Consider the following 25,525-nt stretch of genomic DNA (forward strand, 5'->3'; position numbering starts at 1 on the left):
ATGGCCCCACTCAACCAGTCTCTCAAGTTCACTTCTCCAATCTGCACAGTTGCCCACTGTGCAAGCACAGCTCTCACTCTGGAATCTTCTTTTTCTGTCTTCCACAGAACTCCTCATCTTTTCTGACCAGATCTCCTAATTTCTGTGCCTCATGTCTCTCTTGGTTGGATCCCTCCTTTTGGGTGGGGTACATCCTACTTGAGATGAGCTTCCAGAGAAAGGTTGCACAAGACATAAAGGTTTGGAGACCATATATGCCTAAAAATGTAGTTTTTCAACTCTCCAAGTTAAATGATAGTTTGGGTATAGAATTCTAAAATAGAAATCGTTTTCTTTCAGAATTTTGAAGGCACTGCTCTGTTATCTTCTTGCTTTCAAAGTTGCTGTTGAAAAGTTGAAGCCCGTTTTTGTTCCCAATTCTTTTTATTCACCTTTTTTTTCTCTTTGGAAGCTTGTAGAAATTTCTGTTTGTTACAAGTGTTCTGAAATTTCTCAAAATGTGCCTTGTTGTAAATCTATTTTCATCCATTTTGCTTTACATTCAACAGAAACTTTCAATCTGGCAATTTACATTCTTCAATTCAGGGAAATGTTAAATTATTTCTTTGATGTTTCTGCCCCATTTGTTTTCTCTGTTCTCTCGTTCTGGAAACTCACATTATTTAGCTATTAGATCTCCCGAACTGATCCTTTAATTTTCTTATATTTTTATTCCAGTTTCCATTTCCATATTTTTTATTCTACTTTCTGGATGGTTTCCTTTTCTTCTGTTGAGTCTGTAATTTCCAGAAGCACATTTTTGTCCTCTGAATGTTTCTCTTTTTTTTATAGCCTCTTTTTCAAAGACGGCATGTTTCTCGTAGTCACGGTATGTTCCTCTTTCCTTCTGAGGATTTTAATGACAGGTGGGTTTTTGTTGTTGTTATTTTTTATGCTACTAATTTTGTCTCCCTAGTTTGTCTCTCTGTGTTCAAAGTTGCTATTGTTTATTTATTTGCTTTTTTAAAAAATCTCAATTTATTATGGCAGAAACTTTTCTCATATGTGAAGTACTGTTTTAGTCATCTACTCATAATAACCATTAAGCTGATTGGAAACTGAGCATGTGATAAGCTTTATTGACTTTAAACTTCACTGTAGGATTGTGTGGGTGATACCTTTGGGGGCAAAACCCTGATGTCAGTATCAATAGATCTTTCCTCGTGAGCTGCTCGATTTCTCAAAGAAGAGCTTTCTGATCTCCTGCCCCGGTGTTGGTGGTCTGGGAGCCAACCAGAGGAAGAGGGCAAAAGGTCCCTTCATTCTGAATTTAGTACATATGGTCACTTAATCTCTCTGTTTTGGGTACAGTTTTGGCATAGAAAAGTGCCCACACCTACAAATATGTCTGAAGTACCCCATCCAGAGGCCCCCTGTTCTATCCTTTCAGAGGCTAACCCTGCCGGAGTGGATAAAGGGCAAACCATGGCAGGACAACATGGCTTTCCTGTCTACAGTTTATGGAGTTCAGATTCTTCAGCTACATGTCTATGGCTCTAGTTTATTAGTCCCCACTAACTGCTGGAAAGTTCCACACAAATGCTGAAATGTGGTTGATGTGTTTAAATTCAGGTATCCTCCAAATGCCCTTTGTAGAAACACCCCTACAAACACTGTGAGAAATGCATGTGAATACCCTCTCCAGTTGGGGTGAAAGGGATAGAGAGTCCTTGGCTTTAAGTAAGAAAAGAGAAATCCCTATGTTAAATGCTGTCTTGAAAAAGCTCTCCTTTTACTCAAGTCCATTCCATCAGAAGTTTCCTCCTGTGCTTTCTGCCATTGAAAGGTTTTCCTGTAGTTAAAAAGGTCCACTTGCTGCCTCTCTAGGGATTCCTCTGGCCAGATATTCCATGCCCACATAGCCATGGTGAAAATGTTCATATAAGTCATTTCTTTTTTTGTTTTATTTATTTATTTATTTTAAAAGAATATCTGCTGAATTTTTTTAAAGATTTTATTTATTTATTTTTAGAGAGGGAAGGGAGGGAGAAAGAGAGAGAGAGAGAGAAACATCAATGTGCGGTTGCTAGGGGCCATGGCCTGCAACCCAGGCATGTGCCCTGACTGGGAATCAAACCTGCGATGCTTTGGTTTGCAGCCCGCGCTCAATCCACTGAGCTACACCAGCCAGGGCAAATCATTTCTTTCTAATAACAATAGCCTGTGAATTTAGAAAGGTTAAGTATTGTTGTTATTATTGTCACACCCCTCTTGCAGAAGTGAAAACTTAGGCTCAGAAAGGTTGCACAATTATAAAATGGGTGTCCGACCCACGGCGCAGGATGGCTATGAATTTTGTGTTGGGCGGCCCAACAAAAAATTGTAAATTTACTTCCAACCTTTTTTTTGCTCATTAGTTTTCATTAGTGTTTGTGTATTTAATGTGTGGTCCAAGACAACACTTCTTCCAGTGTGGCTGAGAGATGCCAAAAGGTTGGACACTCCTGTAAGATCAGATCATATGCAACAAGTAAGACCAGCGCTATAACCCACATAGTGTGCCCCCTAAGCACCACTATCCACTATATCACTCTAAATTAAATTAACAGTTACCTTGGGACATATCTACTTAGATTTTCACAGAGCAATTTCAAGTAAGAAAGAACTTATTGACCCTGAACAAAAGTTGAGATCTCGTTTCACTATTTGTGCCTTTGCTGTTATGCAAAAAATATGAGCAGTTCATTTCAAGGATCTGGAGCTCTTGCCCTTGAACTCTAACACTGAAGCCACCATATGATGTGGTAACTGAGTTAACAAGTGAGAACTTATGCACAGTGAGAACTTATTCTGAAGTCAACGATTGTAACTTCACGGCCAAACAGATGCCCCACAGTTTCCACTTTGCTCTATGTGTCAGTCAGACCAGCTTTGTCGTAATGTCTGACTTCTTTGTTTGAACCTAGCATAGTCAGCATGAGAAACAAGTCACAACTGTACTGTCCTTTGAATTGTACTTAATTACAAAGCAATTTATTAGTATTGAAGAAGGACACTCATTTTATGGAGCTTCCAAACCCCTGAGGCTCCCTGAGTTTGACTCTCTAGATTACATCAAAGATGTAATCTGTGCCTGGAAACATCTAGTGAACAGAGCATGTCCCAAAAGCCATGTGTAAAATTACATTTTTGGAATTTGGACTATATTTCCCCATATGGAAATTGTATTGTGCTTTTTAAAGGCATGACTAAATGAAGAAATAAATGGACAAATCAGTTCCCAGGTCAGCACACAAAAGCCTGTGAGGCTTGTTTTTAACCCATAATATGCCTAGAGTATAATGCTAATGTTAATATTTCTGATACATTTGGTCCTGAGCATTAAATGTTGTTCCTATAGGAAGACACATACTCCACATAGAAACACCTCTGATGCCTAAACAAAATAAGGAAGGACCTTTTTGTATGAAGCTTTGTACTAAGAGCAATATGCATTTATTGAGTTCTAGCAGTGTGCTCAAGTAGGTGTAGGGATAGTATGGGGCATAGCTCTCGACCTCTAGCAAGTTAGAATGAGGCCTCATAACCAGTTTCTTGGGGAAGGAAGGGTGTCACCCATGAAATTCCCAAATAAGAGCTATCTCCTTTAAGTACAGAACCTTTATTTATTTGACCTGTATATTTTATCTTTAAAATATTTCTGAAATCTATATTATAAAACATGGTTTAAATATTTCTTGATGATTCTAGGCCAACATTGTAGGTATCTACTTTTAGAATATGAAGTAATGACTACAGGGCATATGGAAGAGTATGTGGATGTTTACCCTACATTAAAGAACCCAAGTCCAGTCTAATTATTTGGGGGGTTTCAGTTGCCACCTTATTTTTGCCTTTATTGTTCCAACTTCACCTCTTCTAAGCTGCTGTTTCTACTCTACTGTGAATTAGAAAATTCATACTTTGTAAGAGGCAGGACTGAAAGAAAACAACTGAGTGAGGGTCTGACTTTCAAAGGAGCTTTAGGGTCTGGCCTTTATTACTTAATTTCTGACAAGCTCCCAGGTAAAGCTGGTCCAGGAATCACACTTTGAAGACTCTTTACAGCTTCCCTGATGAGTCATCTCTACAAATACAGACATTTCTTTCTTTGTTCCAATTACTCTCTGAGTGGGGGCCAGTTTAAAGGCTTCCAAATAAGCCTTCACTTTGAGAGGACGATTGGCCCAATATTCCCAGCCTTTCCTTTCCCCTTCTGGACAAGCCCTTTCAGAACCCTATTTTCATCTTTGGAAATTTTCCAAACATTCAGTATAGGATCATATTCCCTGGCCCTAAATTTGTATCATTTATTTATTTAATGAATGAATAAATAATATATGAACACACTTATGTATTACTCAGCACTCCCCATAAACCAAGAATTACTCATAAACTTTCATATATTTCCCTTAATCCTCACACCCACCTTATGAGCTAGGAATAAATAGCCTCTATTCCAAGCTGAGGAGATTAAATGGCCCACTTATTCAAGGTCATATTTAGTAAATGACATACCTTGGATTCCAACTCAAATCTTCAGATCTCAAGGCCAACATGCTTTCCATTACACCACAGCTACTGACCCATTGAGAACAAACTGAATATTTGGGATATAAGGAAAGAAGGCAAGGCATAGTTTTAAACAAGACAAATCTATGACAAACATAGCGGCCCTTTACCCCACACCCATGCACAAGACAGACAATGTCCTTTCCTGCTGCATATATAATCCTCAGATTCCTCTTCAACCGAGTGTCTCTAGTAGTCAAAACTAATCAGTTGCAATTGGCACAGAGTACAATCCCATATGCTTCAGCTTCACTTATTTGGAAATTTCATTTTGTGGTATCCCACTTAGAAACATTCCACCTATAAAGTGGAAAGTAAGATGTGATTTGAAAAGGCAGATAGATAATGTTGGGGAAGATAGTCATTCAGTAGGACTGGCAGATTATACCTTATCATCAGTCAGTGGTTCTCAACCATTGGCAATTCTGGGTACCAAGGTGGCGTCGGGAAATGCCTGGAGACATTTTTCATTGTCACAACTGGGCGGTGCTACTGGTATCTAATGGGTAGAATCCAAGGATGCTGCTAAACATCCTTCAATGCACAGGACACTTGGCCTGACCCATGGCAAGCAATTAGCCAGCCCAAAATAGCAGTGGTGCCACAGTTCAGAAACCCTGCTGTCACTCACATCACAGGACAAGGAGGGAGCAGCTCATCTCTTTGCAGATACCCGCTGCTTCTCTCATGTTAGTGAAAGAAAGTTGAGGGAACTGAAGCCACTGTTTCTGGTTCACACATATATTGCAGAGGTCACACTGGTTTCGCTTACTTTCCGGCTGCAGGACCCTTCTGTTTTCTTCCTGCCCAGATGACCTGAAGAGCCATAAGATAATAAACATGAACCCTGCCTTTTTTCTCACAGTTTCTTGTCGCTCAAAGCAACAGTAAAGAATATTTAAAAGAAAGGGGAAAGTCAATGTGGGAGGGGAAGGGAAGGCCAGAATCACCAACGAAAACACCCCTCACAGCCGGACTGCCTCTCTGTGGGTGCACACCAACATGAATGCTCACAATCCTTTTCTTCCTACATTTTAACAACCTGAAGACTCTACTTATGGTGTCCAGAGCAGTGGAATTGGCACCACCTGGCATCTCCTTAGAACTGTTAGGTCTCAGACCTCCCTAGGCCTCCTGACTCAAAATCTGCATTTTAAAAAGATCCCCAAGTGATTTGTATGCACATTCATGTTTGAGAAGGCCTGCTCTAGGGTTTCCAAAAGGCAAAATAAAGCTGCAAAGTGAACAGCTGCAAAACAGATGCAAAGCTTAATCACGTGGGTTAACAGATGACTTCTCAGGGGGATTTATGACCCTCTGTGGACGGTAGCTTATAATATAGAAAACAGAAATTTGAAGGGATATGTGCAAAAAGCTAACACCATGTTATATCTTTTGTAATTGTCCTAAAGGGACGCACCTTGGGGTAGTGGAAATATAGTGCCTTGCTCCTAAGTCAGTTTCATGTGTCCAGTGAGTGCTCAAGTGTTTGTTTGTTTGTTTGTTTCAATAGAGAACAAAGGTGGAGTTTATACTGACCTATGAAATCAGAGAAATTAATTTGATCGGTATTTTCAGTACAGCATTTCACAATACTTCAATTTGGTAACAAGGAAAAAAAGAGGCAATATCGTGTTTTTAAATAACCTAGGACATAGGGTAAAATGAATGAGTCAGGTTCAATTTCAGGTCCTCTCTCAACTTACCCAAACTGGCTTGACTTCATATTACATTCATTCCATACAAGGCCCCAGAAGCTGTGTGAAGAACTTCAAGGAAGGCAGAAGCCAGGGCTGCGAACCACTGCCTGAGATTAAGTGTGCAGGCAGCCCCTGATAATTGAGATGGAAAGGGGACAGAGCTGGGGGAGGGGAAGGGAGGGGAGTATTGAGGATCTGGAGGAGAGAGTCAGAGAGACTAAGAAGCTGGGCTCACCAGGGAACCCAACCCAAGCCACAAGGAGGGGGAGGAGGAGAAGGGGCGGGTCCTGTCTGACACACACTTGCAGGACAGACCACACCTCTGCCAGGCCAAGGTTTTCCGAAGAAAATGTAATGCAGTCCCCAGCATCTTTCCCACGGCTAGGCAACTGTGGCCTAGTACAAGATGAACAGTCCCCGAGTGTCAAGACTCAGAAGAGCAGATCTAGGAGAGGCCGCTAGAGGCCGCGCTTGTTCCCCTTAACGGAGGAAACCAAAGGGCCCCGAAGAGATTTGCTGCTGGCTTTGTTCAGCCCCCAACACCGACACTGGATTGTTTCCTAACATCCGCGCGTCCAGCTTGCGACTCTCTGTGGACCAGATTTGGAAGAAATCGACCAAGGCGGGAAATGAAGCAGAGGTTTCCAGAGGCTGTCCAGCTTAAAAGAGAAGCGTTCAGAGGCAGCTGAACTCTTTAGGTCCCTGGACATTTTTAACTGTGGAATGCGGATTCAGATAAAGTCCTGACAAGACAAGCAGGAGAAAGTTGCTCCTAAAATATTCTTGAGAAATTCTGAACCAATGGATCACAATCTCGCCCAGGGCAGGAAAGTCCCAGGGAAGGAAAATCACCCAGCATTTGTAAGCACCTTCCCAGGTGTGCGCTTAGTCCTTTCTACGATCTGTTGTTCAGTGACTTCACAAGCCAGTGGAGCAAGTATAAACTATCCCCATCTCCCTGGTGTGGAAACTGCAACTGGGAGATGTGAAGTAAGTTTTCAGGGCCAGGTGGTAACAAAGTGGCAGAGCTAAGATGCATCTTTCTTTGATTTATTTGTGAATAGATAATAGAGTCACATGTTTCAAAAATCCTAAGGCATAGAAAGGTATATCATTCAAAAGTCTCTTGTCCCCACTGACCCCAAAATACCCAGTTTTCTTCATTTCTCACCTCCTTTGCCACATACACAGGCATTCACCATCATTTGTCCCATGTTGTAAACTTTTAGCATTTCTTTATGCATTTACCAGTTAACAAGAATGTACTTATTTTTCCTTCATTTTTACACAAAATAGTGCATTCTATACATATAGCTCTGTGCCTTGTTTTTTTCACCTAAGATACCTTGTAGATCATTCCATATCAGCACATTAAGAGCTTCCTCATTCTTTTATTTTTATAACTACCCAGTATTCCATTGTACATAGGCATACGATACTTTAATTAACCAGTGCTCTATTGTTGGATATTGGGTTGTTTACAATCTTTTGTTACTATAAACAATGTTACAGTGAATAGCTTTGAACTTACATCATTTTGTACATGCCAGAGCCAGGAGCCACGTCTTTCTAGCTCTAAATAGTTTGTTCCCTTTACTCCAAAGCTAACACAGGACTGGTTATATACGTCAGCTCTGATAGATAAATGGCCATATCTCTGTCTTCCCCTCCCCCCCAATCTTTCTGTTTTCCTTTTCTAGTTATGAAGCCTACTCGTACGTGGAACAGCTACAGAGACTCCGGACAGAGAGTACTTGCCATTTTATCTCTTTCTGTGGTTGCTTCACTTCATTCTTTAAATACCAAGAGTGACTATAACTGGGCCATGCTGGAGATAAAATCTGCAGATGTTGTTCTGCATAAACATGGAATTTCTGCTACCAGTCGGATCACAGTTTCATATGTATGCTAGGGAAGCTCAAACCCAGCATATCATAACCTACACCAGACTTGGATCCTAGCTTAGAACTGGAGAAAGATGAGCTAGAGCAGCCTGTATCTGCAGAAGCCAGCATCTACCTCCATTTCTGGTGGTTGACCTAAGTAACATTAAATGATTGGAGTCAACACATCAGACAGCTGCAGGGAAGTCTACCCTCTGGGAAAGATAAAATGCATCACCCAAGCTTTTATCCTTGTCACCTGTGGTCATTTTCGTCATCTCTTCTATACTTAGATTTTTGGATTCACTCTTCAATATATATTTTTATTTCTCAAAACAGGATTCAGCAATTAGAAAGAATACTTGGTGCATGGGGGGGATGAAAGTCACTTATTTTTTAAGCATGTGATTCCAACTACCATCTGCATGGTTAGCTTAGAGGTTTGTTCACTCTGTTTTGGATGCCGTTCAGTTTAAATCCTCATTCTTGAGCGCTTACTGCACACCAGTCTCTATGTTGATGAATGACAGAAGGCCCAGGTGCTCCTGTCCAAAAGGAGATTCAGACACACACCAAATAGTTTCAGTGCAGAAAAAGAGATAAAGTCAAAGTGATACAAGCTATAATATAGGTACAGAAGTGAGCCCAGGGTCTCATCTAGCTCAGAGAGGGGGTAGAGAGTGGGGGAAGAGAGAAGTGGGGTAGTCAGTTCAGCAAGGCATTTGGGAGAAAATAATGCCGAAGTCAGCCCTGGAGGTGCTCAAGCAGACAAGGCAAAAGGAGAAAGCAGCACAGACAAAGGCCCAGCCTGGGAAAGAGTGTAGGGTGCTCTAACCAAAGGTACCTTATTTTTTAAACACTCAAAAACTTGAATAACAAGCTAGTAGCCCACATGGAGCAAATTTTAAAGAGGAAAACTAAGTAAATTTGAATTTGATTCCACAGTCCTTAAATATTAGCCATTCCTCTGTTCTTCTGTAACAAGCTCACTCCCATCCTTTTCTCCACCCTTGGAAACATATAAAGCAGAGTTCCAGGCAAACCCTTCTCTCTCAACTGCCTCTGCCCTCCTATCTCTTATCTCTGACCCATGGCTGTTTTCTGTTCATCATAAGGAAGACCTGAGTTTGCCTTTTTAAAGTTGCCACCAGTACTCTGAACTGATACAATTCCTGTATCTTTCCTTCCAGCTGTTGACTGTGAAGGGACAAACCAGCCCCTGCTGGCTGGCTCGATTCGTTAGGGCATTGTCCCCATGCGTCAAGGTTGTGGGTTTATTCCCCGGTCAGGGCACATACAGGAATCAACCAATGAGTGTATAGATAAGTGAAACAACAAATTGATGTCTGTCTTCCCTCTTTCAAAAAAAAATCAATGAAAAAAAATAAGACAGGTCAACAGCCTTCTGGAAACTCATACGACAGCACCAGCCCTTTTCCCCCAAGAACGGAGACGCTGGAAAGCTTAAGATGTAATGTGCCAGTGTCATCATCAGAATAATGGCCACCTTGTATCTCCAGGCAAGAGTCTATGTGCCAGATGTGGCTGAGAAACAAATTTATCAGGGACTCTCTTCAAAGGTGATTTTACAATTGGTCTTCCAATAATAAAGCTCCTTAAAGCTCGCTCCTTCAAGGTGTTATCTCCTTTAATCCCCAGACTTCCCTCTGAAAGCCAAAATTCGTGTCTTTGTTTCAAATCCTGGCTCTGCCACCTACTATTTTTATAATGTTGCTGAACCTCAGTTTTTTTTTTAATTTAAATGCTTCTACTTTCAAGCAATTTAAGATGGAAGACCTAATGAAAGTGTTTTCAGTAAAGGTATAAAATAATCATAACACATCATTCCTCCAAAGAACAGAAAGAAAATCTACAGACTGTATTTTTGAGGTATATTTCTTAAACAAGGCTATGAATATAAGAAAAGAATATATGAGAGTAAGCCCAAGTGTTCATTAAGGATATATTTCCTAATGTGGACTGTACCCACTCAGAGCTTCCTGCCTCACCCCCATGCCCATGAAATCATCAGAAAAGGAAAGAAACGCTTGGGCTCTAAGAGCCTGTTCAATTTTAGCTCTAGGTGTGAGGGTCATGGGAAGTGGCAGGTTTTTGAAATGCTGACATGCCGACACTTAAGCACATGGCTGGATCCTGTTATAGCTCAGAGAAAGTGTATAAAGAACTTGGCCCTAGGTGAGATTTCCAAAAATGAAACAATGCTCAGGATGATATAAGCAGTGAAGCTTGGGCATGCAAAGGCTGGGGTTTGAATTGCAGCTTCACACTTGTCAGCCGAGTGACCTTGGGAATGGATGAATAATATATTGTCAGTTTATACCCGATCCCTTTGCTCACCTGTAAAGAGGAGATAACAGCATCCCTTTCACAGCAGGGTTGTGCCGCTCAGCAAACGTCCACACCCTTCTCCCTTGTTGTCAGAGGGCTTCTCCACGTGAGTCTATAGGGACTCCCAACTCAATCCTGAACACCTAGTAAATTGTTGGAAATCCACTTCCATATGTCACTTTGTGTTTTTTTTTCCAGTGATCTGTGTTAGGATTATTTCCGAGCTCTGCACCCTGTGTCTGCCCAGGTAGAAAGAACAGCTCCTACTTATACAGTTTGACCTCAGCTGGCATCCAGAACATGGCCCATGGCAGAGCGGTCACCACCTCATACTCTTTGCTTCCAACCCCCTTTTTGTTTCCAGCAGTGATGGGCTTTCATCTTTCGGGAAAATGCCTCCATCTCCAACTGGGAATACCCACTTCCTTTAGTGCCCATGCCTGGGACTGTCGGTCTCTGTCTATTTCCTACCCCTCCGCCTTTGCTTTCTCTTGCATTTCCTGAGGCGTTTCCCCCTCCTTTCAATGACTTTCTGGATTTCTCATTCGCTTTGTGTTGTTTTTCCTTTGCTGCCTCTTGGGGACCAAGGTTGAAACCCCACTACCCTCTTTTTCCATTGCTCATCCTGCTATTTCTGTTCCCTTGTCCCTTCTCTCAAAGTAAAGCAAGAATGAAGTGCCTTGAATACACATCAAACCACTTGACTGGAGGCATTAAGATTAATAAATATACAACAATAGATAGCAACAATATTTGTATTTTATACAAACTGATACATAAACATAAAATAGAATTATGGAAATTATTAGTATTAAAAACTTCAATAAAATTGCATCTTGATAGAAATAACAAGTGTTGGCGAGGATGTGGAAAAAGGGAACCCTTCTGCCCTGTTGGTGGGAATGTAAATTGATGCAGCCACTTATGGAAACAAAATGTAGGCTCCTCAAAAAAATTAAAAATAGAAGTACCATATCACCCAATAATTCCACTTCTTGGTATTTATCTGAAGAAAACACAAACACTAATTGGAAAAGATAAATGCATACCCATGTTCATTGTAGCATTGTTTACAATAGTCAAGATATGGAAACAATCGAAGTGTTCATCGACAGATGAATGGATAAAGAAAATGTGATATATAAGTATAAATATTATTCAGCCATAAAAAATGAACTCTTCCCTGGCTGGTGTAGCTCAGTGGATTGAGCACGGGCTGGGAACCAAAGTGTCCCAGGTTCGATTCCCAGCCAGGGTACATGCCTGGGTTGCAGGCCATAACCCCCAGCAACCGCACATTGATGTTTCTCTCTCTCTCTATCTCCCCCCCTTCCCTCTCTAAAAATAAATAAATAAAACCTTTAAAAAAAAATGAACTCTTACTGTTTCCAAGGATAGACATCATGTGAGGGCATCATATGAAGTGAAATAAGTGAGACAGAGAAGGAAAATACTGATTTATATGTGAAATCTAAACCAAAAAAAACTAATTTATAGCTACAGAGAACAGAACAGATTGGTGGTTGTCAGAGGTGAGTGTATGGGCATGACTGGAGTGGGTGAAGAGGGACAAAAGGTACAAACTTCTAGTTATAAATAAATAAGTCCTAGGGATGTCATGTACATACAGCATGGTGACTATAGTTGACAACACTGTGTATTTGAAATGCTAAGAGAATAGATCTTAAAAGTCCTCATCACAAGAAAAAAACCTTGTAACTATGACAATAGATATTAACTTGACTTATTGTGGTGATCATTTCTCAATGATCAAGTTGTAAATGTCAAGTCATTTGTAAATATGTAATATTTATATGTAAATATATGTAAATATCAAGTCATTATGTTTTACACCTGAAATATAATTTTATATGTCATTTATTCCTCAACAAAAATTACATCTTCATACAATTTTAAAATAATAAATATATCAATACTATTTTATGACATTTTATACTCACTGATGGTCCAAACCAGTGAACACTTCAAAGAAGCCACGCCCATTTCTGCAGCACATGCCAGGCACCATCCAGAGTGAACGGTTTTCTTGGTCTAGTTCTTAACCGCTTTCTTTATCCGCTTTCTTATGCTTCATTTCATCCAGGTCCAAAGGTCAGGGGCAAGACCACATGCAAGGGAGTGAGGATACAGGAAATAGTATGAGAGCAGACACAAGTGGACTAAACTCAGGATTCAGGGACCAGAACAGAGGAGGTTACGTTCCATTTCTTTTGAATGATCAGAATCTGACCCTTTTGCTTTCATGGTCTAGTAGGTCTCCGAAGTAGCAAGTCTTTCACTTTCTTATCCTCAAGGGCAGGAAGTAAAGGGTGCTAGGTGAAAGTTGCCTCTAATGGGGAACCTGACACCAGTAACAAAACACACATACACAGGCCTCCCTCTTTCCCTTCAGAATCCCCTACACTCTGACCAGGTGGTTGTTCAATTCACCTTGCATCTAAATACTGCCTTATGACAATCTTCTCCTGTAAATAAAGAAAACTATTATTTCTACAGCACATGCCAGGCACCATCTAGAGTGAATAGTTCCCATCTGTTCACATATAGTGCTCTTTACCTTGTCACAGCAGTATGTCATAGCACCGTCATTTTCTGTACAATGCCAGCATAGAAGATCTTGCTCATGGGAAGTACAGGGTAGATGTTTGTGGCTTGTCAACTATGCCCTTCATAAATGACTCTCTGACTTTGCTGAGTTTTGCCTCTCTTCCTTCAGAGAGGGCCTGATAATCTCTGGAGAGGTTGCTAAAGCTTGCAAAAAGAGGAACCAATTAACGAATGCTTTAGGGTTCCTGTAGTCTGAGAGAGAAGAAGGCCTCGTGGCAGAAGCTTTGCTGTAGTATATCCCAGTTTCAGAATGTATCTGCTATCTATCTGGAAGCTGAAAGAAACAAGAAAATAGGAAAGGAGATCAACAAATACTGTCACTACAAAACATTTGCTCAGAAAGGCCTCCTCTCTTATCCTAGAGACCAGAAAGGAAGTAACTCCTCCCTTTGGAAAATAAGACTCCCAGAGCTGGGAGACACCCATGGCCTTGGCCCAAAGCTTGGGAAGGCCTACATGTAGCCTGTGTAGGAGCCCTACGCTAGAGGTGGCCTGTAAATGGTGAAATGGTGAATGGTGGGGGCAGGGGGAGAGGATGAGTGACAATATGAGAGAATTTGAGAGACGTTGTTGTGCCCTACCCACAACATCCTCATGGCACCACAGGTAGCCAGGTCTTGGTGCTAAATTGAGACAGGAGAAAAGTATTCTACTGTAAACAAGTCATTAGCTTCTAAAGAAGCCTGATTTTCCTAGAGAATTGTAATAATAACTACAAACATTTATTAAGTTCTATCTATGTGTAAGACATAGCCATAAATCTTTCCATGTATTACCTCATTTCATCTGTACAACCCTTTAATGTGGATTCTTTTATGATCTTCATGTAAATGAAGAAATTTAACACAGAGAGGTTACATGATTTTCCCAAGGTCAGACAGCTAGCTGGTGGTGGTGAACCTGGGAATGTGGAGGGAGAAACGTAGGGCCTACATGAAGGGAAACTTGGATTGGAATCTTGGCCCCATCATCTATTAGCTGTGTGACCTTTTGCAAGTTCATTAAACTCCCTGAATCACATTTGCCTCATTGGAAAAATCAGGTTAATTGGGCCTACATCATAGGGTTGCTGTAAAAGTTGGATGAGTCTTAGAACTTTGAGTTTCCTGTAGCTGAAGGGCTAGTAATTTGGACCAACCCTTCTGCTTAAAATAATTAAGCATACTGGATAATTTTTCTTTTCATCTTCATAAAAGCATCAAAGAACTGATGAAATAATAATAATAATAATTCTGGGCCTAAACCTAAAAGAAAGCAAGAGCCCAAAGAAGTAAGCAGAGTACCTAAACCACTTTTCCTCTGAAGGCATTTATAATTCTGTATTATCTGATTTATAAGTTTACCAGCAGTTTTGACGGTTTTGATGGAGTCTCAGGACAAGGGGGAGCAGAAGTCAAATCCAGCTGATTGCCAGGATTTCCCCAGGCACTTTTACAAGTACGTGTGAAACAGAAATAAACTGCCCTTCCCACAACATCCCCATGGCACTGCTGGGAGCCAGGTCTTGGTGCTAAACTGAGTCAGGAGAAAAGAAAAGAAAGAAAACCTGTTTTTAGGAGATTATAATCATGGGCCAGCACTTTCACATATTAGCAGCCTAAATCTGCATCACTGGTATGGTTCAAAAACTAAAGCTTTGAATATAAAATGGTACTACATGATGAATATGATGAGAAAATGGGAGAAGAGACACCGACAATTCGGTGGAAGGGCAACAAAGGCGGAACAATTTGCGGAAATGCTCCAAACACCCAAGCACACCTCATTTTACAGGAGTTGTTCTTTCCGTTGTAAGCATCACCATGGTCTCCAGAATTGCATGGCCCAGGTTCAAATCCTGACTCTGCCACTTACCAGCTGGGTGACTTTGGCTAAGTCATTAATCTCTCTGCCCATTTTCCTCCTCTGAAAAATGGGGGTAATTACAAAACCTCCTTGTGGTTTATTGTGAGGATCAGATGAGTTCACAACTACAGAATGTTTAGAGCGGTGTCTGACATACAGGAAGTAATTATATGGTAATCGGGTAGTACTGATGATGATGATAATTTTCTGAAGTGATCATTTCCCCCTTATTTATTTGGAAAGATTATGTTAATCCTTCATGATTTGGCTAAAACATTACCTCCTCTGTCAGGCTTTCTCTGACTCAGTGTAACCACAAAACTTTACACATACGCTTCTCCTGGAGCTCTTATCACAGCCTATGCAATGACTTGTTTGTTTGGTTTTTGTTTTTTTTTTTATCTTTATTTATGGATGAGAGAGAGAGAGAGAGAGAGAAACATAGATTTGTTGCTCCACTTGTTTTGTGCATTCAGTGCTTGATTCTTGTATGTGCCCTGACCCAGGATCAAACCTGCAACCTTGGATTATTGGGACGGCGCTCTAACAAGGTGAGCTACTCAGCCAAGGCCTGCAATGACTTTATGATGTTTCTATCTTCTCCCTGGAGCTATCAGGTACTTGATGGTGGGAACTTAGTCTTATTCATCATTATATTCCCAGTTGCTAATAGAGAGCTTGACACATAATAGATGCTTAATTAATATTTGATGAATATAAAAATGTAATGATGACTTTAACTTGCCTCATGGAATATTTTTTGCCTAGAACATTTTTTTAGTCTCCTGATGTTTATTCTTTATTAAACAAAAAAACCCATAAAACATTGTTCTCTCCCTTGAATTGTTTCTCTGGAATATATGGTAACCTTCCTATGAGCAGCCCCCATTATCTAATCTACGTCATTTCGTTCTGTACAAGATAGAGGTGTCAGGAAAATGACTAAATTTTGATAAAAATGATATTGGCAAACAAGTTGGGCCGATGAGTCATGAGATCAGTGACTGAGAAAAGTTCACAGAATTCTTCCTGCTCAAGTGGGGATGTAGATTTGCATCAGCTTCCTGGTTTGGGTGTATTCATGGTGAAAACACTGAACTCAGGATTAGAAGACTTGGCTTTAGGTGCCCAGATTCACTCTTTATTTGTTACATGAATTTGAACAAAATCAAGACTCCCTAAATTTCACTTGCATCGTCTGTTAAATGGGTTTAATGATACCTACCAGATAGTGATGTTGGGTTGCCAGAAAGACAGAGATTTTCAACCCTTTTCATCCCCTGGCACACATAAACTAATTATTAAAATTCTGCAGCACACTAAAAATATGTTATATTCTTTACCAATGTGACAAAAATTAGGTTTAATTTTGACTTATTCTCTCCGGACAGCTATTGTGTTGGCTGTTGACACTTTTTTGTTGGATGATCTAAGGGAATAGAAGTCAGTGTCCCTGACTAAATGTCAGGTATTGCATATTTAAAAATTGTTGTGACACACCAGTTACAGTTGCGGCAGTAAGGTAATACAAGGCATGTAAAAAAGTTTCTTCATCAATGGTCAAGCTTTAAAAGAATGTAAAAATGGTAGATTATGTTTGCCTATGCTAGAAAATGCCCAGTTATATTCTGGATGGCAGTTCTCACCACTCTGTGGGTGGCTTCTCTCAGAAGAGGCCTATCGATTTTATAAACACAACCAAAGTACTTCACCTGGGAACAGACAATCCTCATGGAATTCAGAGACTCTCTGTTTCAAGACTTTGTCAAATCACTGAGCTTGAGTCCAGAGAAAACAGCCTTGGGGGACCTGTTTGGGAAGCACATAGAAGAGCTCATGCTTTCCCCATGACTTGACTTGCTCTGACACATCCATCCACCATCCCAGGAAGTCGTGGGCAGCCCCAGCTTGGGATCTGAGCAGAGGGAAACCTCTCTGACATGACGTGGACTTGAAAACCAGCTCAGAAGACAAGAGAACAGTGTTGGCCAGAGAGTAAAAAAAATTCTTCCCAACCAGGAAAAATCCAACCATAGGGGTAGGGCGTTAGAAGCTGCAGAGGGTACCTCTGAGTCATTAAAGACCAGACTCCAGTTCCTGGATTTAGTGACATATTTTCTCATCCTCATTATTAATCTGGCTGAACTCTCCCCTGTCCCTTTTAGAAAGCCAGAGACATTTCATAACAGAATGAAGCAATTTTATTTTGGCATTGCTTTTGTCCATTAAGACCATATTCTTCAGCCAGGAAACAAGTTACACATTCGTGAAATTATAAAACACTAGAACTTGGAAGGAATTTAGAGAATGTCAGTTAGAGCTCACGGAAGCTGAGGCCCAGAAATGAAGTGATATGTCCATGGGTGAGAGTGAGTGGGACCAGAACTCAGGTGTCTTCACTCCCAGCTCTGGCCTACAGAACTCCACCCTCTCAGCCTCCCAGCCTTGAGAATCCAGATGCTTCCATTTATCAGCTGCGGTCCAGAGAGAGGGTGGATCTAGGTCATAAATGCAATCTGCTATCCAAACAACCTAGTTCCACTGCCAAGGCAAATCGTTTTGAAACCTCCTACCAAGATAGGCTGCATGACATCATTATCTGTCTGAAGAAAGTTCCGGTTGTCATCTCATTCATTAAAATTACATCAAGGATCAAATATGTTCACCCATCCAGTTCTCTTCCTCACCAAGTCTTCCTCAAGAAGGCTTTTTCTTATGTATAATTTTTTCAAAACTGTCCTAGAGGATAAAGGAGCTGGGTAAGATGCTAAGACTTTGTCGACCATGTTTTTTTATATTCCAGTTTAACTTTTATTTAACATCTGAAGTAAATAAATAAATACATACATACATAAATAAACACTGCTATGTGCCAGGTGCACTCTATTTGGTGTCCCATTTAATCCTCTGATTTAGATACTTTATCTGCAATGTGCAATTGAGGAAGCTGAGGCAGGAGATAACTTTCTCCAGATCACACATTCAGCAAGTGGTGAAGCTGTTGTTGTGTTATTCTGCCTCCAGGAGCCACCTGGTCCATCATGCTGAAGATTATGTGTAGTTTATGTACTTGTATAAACTATATGTATATATTACTTAATGCCTAACAGACATACACATAATGTCCATTTCTAAGCAATACCTTGAAAAAGTAAGTGTACTTTGCATAGCAAAAAAAAAGAGTTAGCATGCACTTAGGCCCCTGTTTCACTGAGTCTTTCCATGAAACTTTCTAATGAAGAATGTTTCAATCATTGAAATCACCATAAAATCAAAGGCAGAAGATTCTTCATTCCAGTGTGCTAGAATCACATCTGGATTTAACTTGAGTTCCAGTGCATTCTGGGCCACATAAACCTGCCCTTTGTACTGTACAGAAAAATAGTATCCCAACATCACCAAACTCCAAACTAGTTTATAACAACAAAACGTTACTATTTAGCCCTGACCGGTGTGTCTCCATTGGTTTGGCATCACCTGAAAAGTGAAAGGTCTCCAGTTTCATCCCTGGTCAGGGTGCATGCCTGGGTTCCGGGTCGGGTCCCTGGTCAGGGTATGTACAAGAAGCAACTGATCAATGTTTCTCTCTCTCTCTCTCTCTCTCCCTCCCTCCCTCCCTTCCCTTCTCTCTAGAGATAAATAAAATCTGTTTCTTAAAAAGTTACTATTTAGTAAGTGATTGCTGTGTGCTAGACACTTATGTGCCTTTTTAAATTAATTACTTCCCAGCAGTCATAGGAGAGAATTACCATTATTAGCATCATCTTTATATTTAGCTAGCTAAATTCCACCCAACAAGTAAGAGACAGAGCCATGCCCATAACTGCCATGCTACGACTTCACCCAGCTGTAGAGAATAGGACAGCATAAGGTTTTCTGTTTAGAAACTAAGACAGGCTTGGGAGACTGAAACTGCAGACCAATGTCCAGAGGCAGGAGCCTCACCTTCAGCGTCCTCTGTCCTCAGCTGTGGAGGTGGCAGATCCAGTGATCTAAGTAGGCTCCAGTAGGAGGTGGCGCCGTGACTTGTTCTGTGGTGCCATGGGGCATCTGAGGGAGTTCCAGTTCTTGTGCAGTGCAGCCCTACCCAGAGAAAAGTAGCCTTGCCACTCTAGAGGAATTGCCAGAAAGTTCACTCATAGATAAAACTACGATAACAGGGATGGTCCCCACCTTGTGTGGACGAGAGTTTCAACTCTCCTACCAACCGGTCAGTCTGCAGAGATGGTTTGAATTTGTTTTTGCTACCAGTGCCAATAGTAACAAGTAATAACACCAGCTTGCGATTGACCTCATTCAATTGCCCAAGAGTCTCTTGACTTATCTCATATCCTCCACACAATGCCTTCCTGGTGTGCAGATGTTGGGGAGGCTACCATCCCACACCAGGAGATTTTTCTTTCCACTTCTGGGCTTCTGCTGAGGCCTCTGCTCCCTGCTAATCTCTGCCTTCAAGAACCTTCCTAACTTTTCACACCCATCTCTGCTCACACCTTCATGATCTACCTTGGCATCTGGCAAACGGGCTATTATTTTGTTCATGAGTGTTTTTTTAAATGGCCTGTTTTGCATGTTTTATTTCCCTTCGTTAAGTCAAGGACAAGGATCATGTCTTTTATTCGTTTGGCTTCCCACCCATAACAGATAGCATTCTCTTCATGCACAACATGTCAGCACACCTTTGTTGACTGACTTTTACTTCCTCTGCTCAGCCTCCAACATAAGGAAGAACATGCATAGGCAAAAAGGAAGGAGAATAAGGCAGAGGTCTGAATTTGCCAGTCTTCCAAAAAAGAGGTAATTCTCTCTGGGAATTCTCATTTGGGTTTCTTGATTGTCAATCAGATGTCACTCAAGCATTGATTACTTTTGAAAACAAGCAGAACTAAGACTCACTGAAGACTTCTAGGCCAACTTCCTTGCATATATTATTTCAATTAATTCTCACAACCATAAATAGCAATACATGTTTTTCTCATTGCAGAGATGAGAAAAACGACTCTAGGATGTTAAGTCATTTTCCCAAGGCCTTCTGGATTCAAAACCCAGCCTAATTCCAAAGCCTGTGGTTTCTCACTCAGCGGTACAGCCCACAGTTCCACCCCAGGGTTTGCTTCCCTATCCTGTCCCTTCCATTCCTTTTCTTTGTACATGACAGTTTTACCTGCAATTTGTATGATGTGGACTCCAAGGGAGATTGATAGTAAACTCATGAGCAAAGGGATCAGGGAAGAGGAAAAATGAAGAAAGTTTTCTGAGCCCTCCACTTATGCCAGGCTGTATGCTAGCTAGCTTCCTTCCACAAGGTTATTTATTTACACTTCTTAATGTATCATCATGCAAATGAGAAAAACAAGGCTCAGAAAGACATATGACTTGCTTACAGTTGCACAACAAGTAAGCGGTGGGGTCAGGATTCAGCCCCAGGACCATCTGATACCAAAGCACAAGCATGGAGCTTCCTAGAAAAAGAGCGGCATTCCACTAACGCAGTAAGCTCTATTTTCAGAATTTAGGACTGTGGCCTTCAAATGTTATCAGGCTCACTGGGTAATTTGTCCGTATGAATGGAACAAGACTCTAAAAGCCATGAACTTTTGACATTGGTGATGTCAGACACTTGTGATGTGGCTCACTGGAGCCCACGGAGGAAACACAGGAGGTCACAGGCCAAAATTACACATCCAGCCATCCTCCAGGGGCTGATTGCCTATGAACATGCTGCTCGTACATTCCGTATGCTGACAGGAGACCCTAGAAACCACCAGTCCCACGGAACAAGCTTCTTCTCCGAAGACAATCTCCGAGGGAGAAACGTGTGCTTAACCATCCTCTGGGAATGGAGCACCCTGAATCAACATTACACACGGTGGATTTTTTAAAAAAGCTTTTAGAGCAGAGTGGTTGTGGAAACTCATTCCTTTCTCCACTCTGCAGTCATTCGTTTCCTTCTGGCAATCCCCTGAATTTCCTCTGAACCCCGCTCTCCCCTGCTGTTGGGAGATTGTTTCTCCTTCTGACTCCCAGAGTAGGTAGGTGACCAGATGCAGCCACTCAGAGCCATATGTCCCTTTCCTGATCACAGTAATGTGTCCAGATGAGCATGCAACCCAAAGACATGCAATGACATGTTTGCCTATAGGTAGAGGGGCACTGTCTTCCCTTCTGTGTTTGAGCCTGGCATGATGTTGGCCTGGAGTCACCTGCAGCCTTTTTACTTCTGTGTAAAGCTAAAAAATAAACTCACCACAGAGGAAAGCAGAGAGAGCCTGGTCTGGACTGAATATCTGTGTCCTCTAAAATGCACGTGTTGAAATCCTAATCCCAATGTGATGCTATTAGCTGGTAGGGACTCTGGGAGGTGATTAGGTCATAAGGGTGGCTCCCTCATCAGCAGAATTTAGTGCCTTTATGAAGGAGACCCTGGAGATCTCTCTCAGTACTCCTGCCATGTAAGGACACAGCGAGAAGACAGCAGGCTAAGAATGAGGAAGCCAGTCCTCATCAGACACTGAATCTGCCAGAGCCCTGATCTTGGACTTCCAGCCTCTGGAACTTGGAGAAACAAATGGTTGCTTTATAAGCCACCCTGTCTATGCTATTTGTTTACACAGCAGCTCACCTGGAGTAAGGCAGACATAAAATGAAGATGCTTGTATCCTAATGACATTTTTTGACCCCTAAATCCAGCCTCGCTTATACTTTTCAATGTCCTGATGTAATAAGTTCCCACTTTTGCTTAAGCCCATTTGTGTCTCTATTGTTGTATCACTTGCAAGAGAAATCATCCTGACACACGGCTTTTCAAGAAAAGTCACTCTCCCTGGAGCCTTTGGGACCTGCCTCAGAGTGAATGACAGTGTGATAAAACTAACCTTTTCACGTCTTTGCTTTAACTGTCACCTCTGCAAGGTCTTTTCTGACCAATGCATTTTCAACTGTGGTTTTCTCAACCCAGGAAGCCTTGTCCCTCTCCCCTGCTATATTTTCCACTTGTTACCATATAATATACCAGTTATTCCGCTTATTTGTTTTGTTTATTATCTGTCTCCCATCCATGAAAAGTAAGTCATAAGAGCAGGGTTTGGGGGGGGGGTCTGTTTTATTCATTACTGTATCCCCATTGCCTACACAGGGCCTGGCCCATGGTAGGAGTTCAGTGAATACTGGCTCAACGAGTAAGTGATTATTTGGATAAGAAGGCATTCCAAATACACTGAAATCTTCCCAGGTTGTTCACAAGAAACAAGTAATTCAGAATGGCTTAAGTGAAGAAGGGGAGAAGAAGTTCAAGAGAGAGATGGACCAGGTGCTGACAGGCCTAACCAAAGTATTTATCCTGAGAGCTACAGGAGCCATTTGAAGGTTGTAAGGAGAAAAGATTTGGGTTTCTTGACAGCGGCTGCCAGGAATACTCTGTTAGGGCTGCTCATCTCCATTCTTGGGACTTGCTCTGGCTGCATTTGGCCCCGGAGCAGCAGCTGTGATTACTGATGGCTGGAAAACAGGGTCTCTCTGGTATGGAATTCAGGCGACTGTAATTACAGATAATGGGACTCAATTTGCCTGTCAGGAATTTGCACAGTTGGCTCTATCAATGGAATTTAAATATTTTACGTCCTGCTTGTGCACCGAAGTCAGACAGCAGAAAGAGCAGAAGTGGCCACAGTTTTCTATCAACTCATAAGTTGGCCTTGGAAGTGGTCCTGGCCCTTCCTCGAGGAGCAGGCTTTCCCTAAGCAAGACCAGTCCCTAACCCCTCTACCCTCCCCCTCCCCTGCCTCATTCTCCTTGCCCAACTCCCTGAAAAGGTTTAGAGTCACTTTTCTCAGGTACCAGGCTTGGGGAGCTAAGGAAGCAGGACCTGCTGCTACAGTGATACTATGCCATTTTTTTGGAGTCCATGGCTAGTTGGAAGAACTGTATCCACCCAGATCTCCCACCCACCCAAGGCTAAACATACCCTTACACTTCAAAGACTGCTGCTAATTTTTCAAAGAAGTGGGGTTTTGTTTTGTTTTGTTTTGGTGCATCTACTTCAAGGATGAAGACCATGACCAGTATTTAGGCTGTCAACATTCCAACATATACCAACATCACTCAGAAGGGGCACACAGTTATTGTGAAGGGCCCCAGCGGCACCCTGCAGAGGGACTTCAATCACATCAATATAGAAGTCATTCTCCTTGGAAAGAAGAAGAGGCTCCATGTTGACACATGGTGGAGAAATGCAAAGGAACTGGCTACTGTTGGCACTATCTGCAGTCTTGTGCGGAACATGTTCAAGGGGGTTATAACAGGCTTCCGTTACGAGATGAGGGCTGTGTATACTCATTTCTGCATCAGTGTTGTAATTCAGGAGGCTGGTTCTCTTGTTGAAATCAGGAATTTCATGGAGGGGAAATACATCCACAGGGTTCGGATAAGGTCAGTATCTCAAGCCCAGAAAGCTGAGTTTCTACTTGAAGGAAATGACATTGAATTTGTATCCAGTTCAGGTGCTTTGATTCAGCAAGCCATGACAACTAAAAACTAGGATATCAGAAAATTTTTGGATGGTACCTATGTTTCTAAAAAGCAAACAGTTCAGCAGGCTGATAAATAAAACCTAAGTTGTTCGGCTGTAGAAACAGCAAGATGCCAGATGATTCCTTGACTTTTTTGTGATATTTTAAAGATGTGGTAGAGGCCACATGTTGAAAAAATTGTCTTGAACATGAATATCTCATCTCTACTTAGGACAATTGTCTTATAAGTTCTTATTTCACTAGTTCATTTGTTCTGTTTTAAACAATTAATATTAGAGAGAGAAAAAGGTAGAGGGAGTGAGTGAGAGAGAAACATCAACTTGTTGTTCCACTTATTTATGCATTCACTGGTTGATTCTTGTATGTGCCCAATCTGGGAATCAAACCCATAACCTTGGATTATTGGGACAAACCTCTAACCATTGGAGCTATCTGGCCAGGGCACTTCTTTTTTTCCTTATGCTCCTTTCTGGTCCAGGGCCAACCAAATTTATTTGCCATTCTGGCTTTGTCTTTGGCTCTTGTTTCATTACTGACTCCTCTATTTATCTATTTAACAAGTACTTATATAGTATTTGGCCCTATATTAAGTAATATTCTGAATGTTTTATGTAATAGTAACTCACTTATCTTCTGTAACAAACATATGTGATAAGCACAGATAAGGAGGTTATGGTTATACCCATGTTACAGATGAGAAAATGAGGCAGACAGTAGTGGAACTCAGACTGGAACCAGGCAGCGTTTCTCCACAGTCTATGCCATACTTCACTTGAACTTTATAAATTCCAACTTGTCTCTTTCTAATATCTAACATAATTTTTTATTAACCACTTTCATTGTTCTAAGCACTTTAGATGGGTGATCTCCTCTAATCTTTAAGACAACCCAAAGAGATAAATGCAGATAACAGAACCAAGTCATAGCCATTTAAGCACCTTGGCCAAAATTATTCCAATAATTAGTGGGACAGCTGCTGAGCACAGAGCCAGACGGAACTCTTCATCCTCTCTCTGTTGCCTGCTCCTCCCCTGTACTGACTGCTTTGGGATTCTCACAGATTGAGTCAGTCCCTGGGACGCAACCACCATGACATTAGACACACCCGGGACCCGCTCAAAGGGAGCATACAACAAACTGCCACAGTCTCACAGGAATGAAATTTAAATGTGCCGTCTACTCTGTAAAGCCACATTCTCACTGCTTCAAGGGGCCACTTAATACAAATAGCTCTAATAAGTACATTTGTCACTTATGAAATGTTTTCTAACATGCCAACCACTTCATATAGAATATTCCTAATCATCATGACAACCCCACAAGATGAGCATTATTATTGCTTATCCACAGATGAGAAATCAGAGGTTCAAAGAGGTTAAATAACCATCACATACTTATTCGGACATGCTGACTTCAAAATCCATACTTTTCTACTGTACTTGGCTTCCTCTCTTGTGAGTCAAATCTAGGACAAGCCTTTCCGAGGGCTTGGAGAAAATATATACAAGGTGGAAGAGGGTTGGTGGAATATTCCTTTTTTTTTCTTCCTTCTTCCCTCCCTGCCTCCTCTCCTCCCTTCTTTCCTTCCTTCCTCTTTTCAATGAAGAAAAATGACACAGCAAGTAACAAAGCTAGCAGAACCCTACTCTTGGCCTCCTGTCATCTTTAAAATCCAAGTTCTACCCATGCACAATTATGACTGCTGACAATAAAATCCCAACCCAGTGTGAATCAGCAGAGAGAAAAAGCAAGAGAGGGCAAGGCTGAGGCTTGGCACTCAGAGTTGGCCCCAAAGTTATGAGTCAGAGAAGTCTCTGAATAACCTTGGGCCAAGTTAATCCCAGGCCAAGGCTTGCCAAGGTACAGCTGGTTTCACAACTCCAGAGGACTGGAATGGACTGCCCTGGAGAGAAAGGGCAGTTCCCCTGGGCCTGAAAGAGATGCACTGGGCAGGTCACTGGAGCTGTGGTAGTTGACTAAACATTATTGGTACCACCATGGC

At 41.5% G+C, this 25,525-nt stretch overlaps 1 pseudogene; it reads left to right on the forward strand.

Moving 5' to 3' along the window:
* The first annotated feature begins 22,251 nt into the window (after positions 1-22,251).
* LOC114488657 lies at positions 22,252-23,867 on the forward strand (annotated as a pseudogene).
* Positions 23,868-25,525: the final 1,658 nt, after the last annotated feature.

Source organism: Phyllostomus discolor, chromosome 12 (genome assembly GCF_004126475.2).
Source record: "Phyllostomus discolor isolate MPI-MPIP mPhyDis1 chromosome 12, mPhyDis1.pri.v3, whole genome shotgun sequence".
Classification (NCBI taxonomy): Eukaryota; Metazoa; Chordata; class Mammalia; order Chiroptera; family Phyllostomidae; genus Phyllostomus; species Phyllostomus discolor.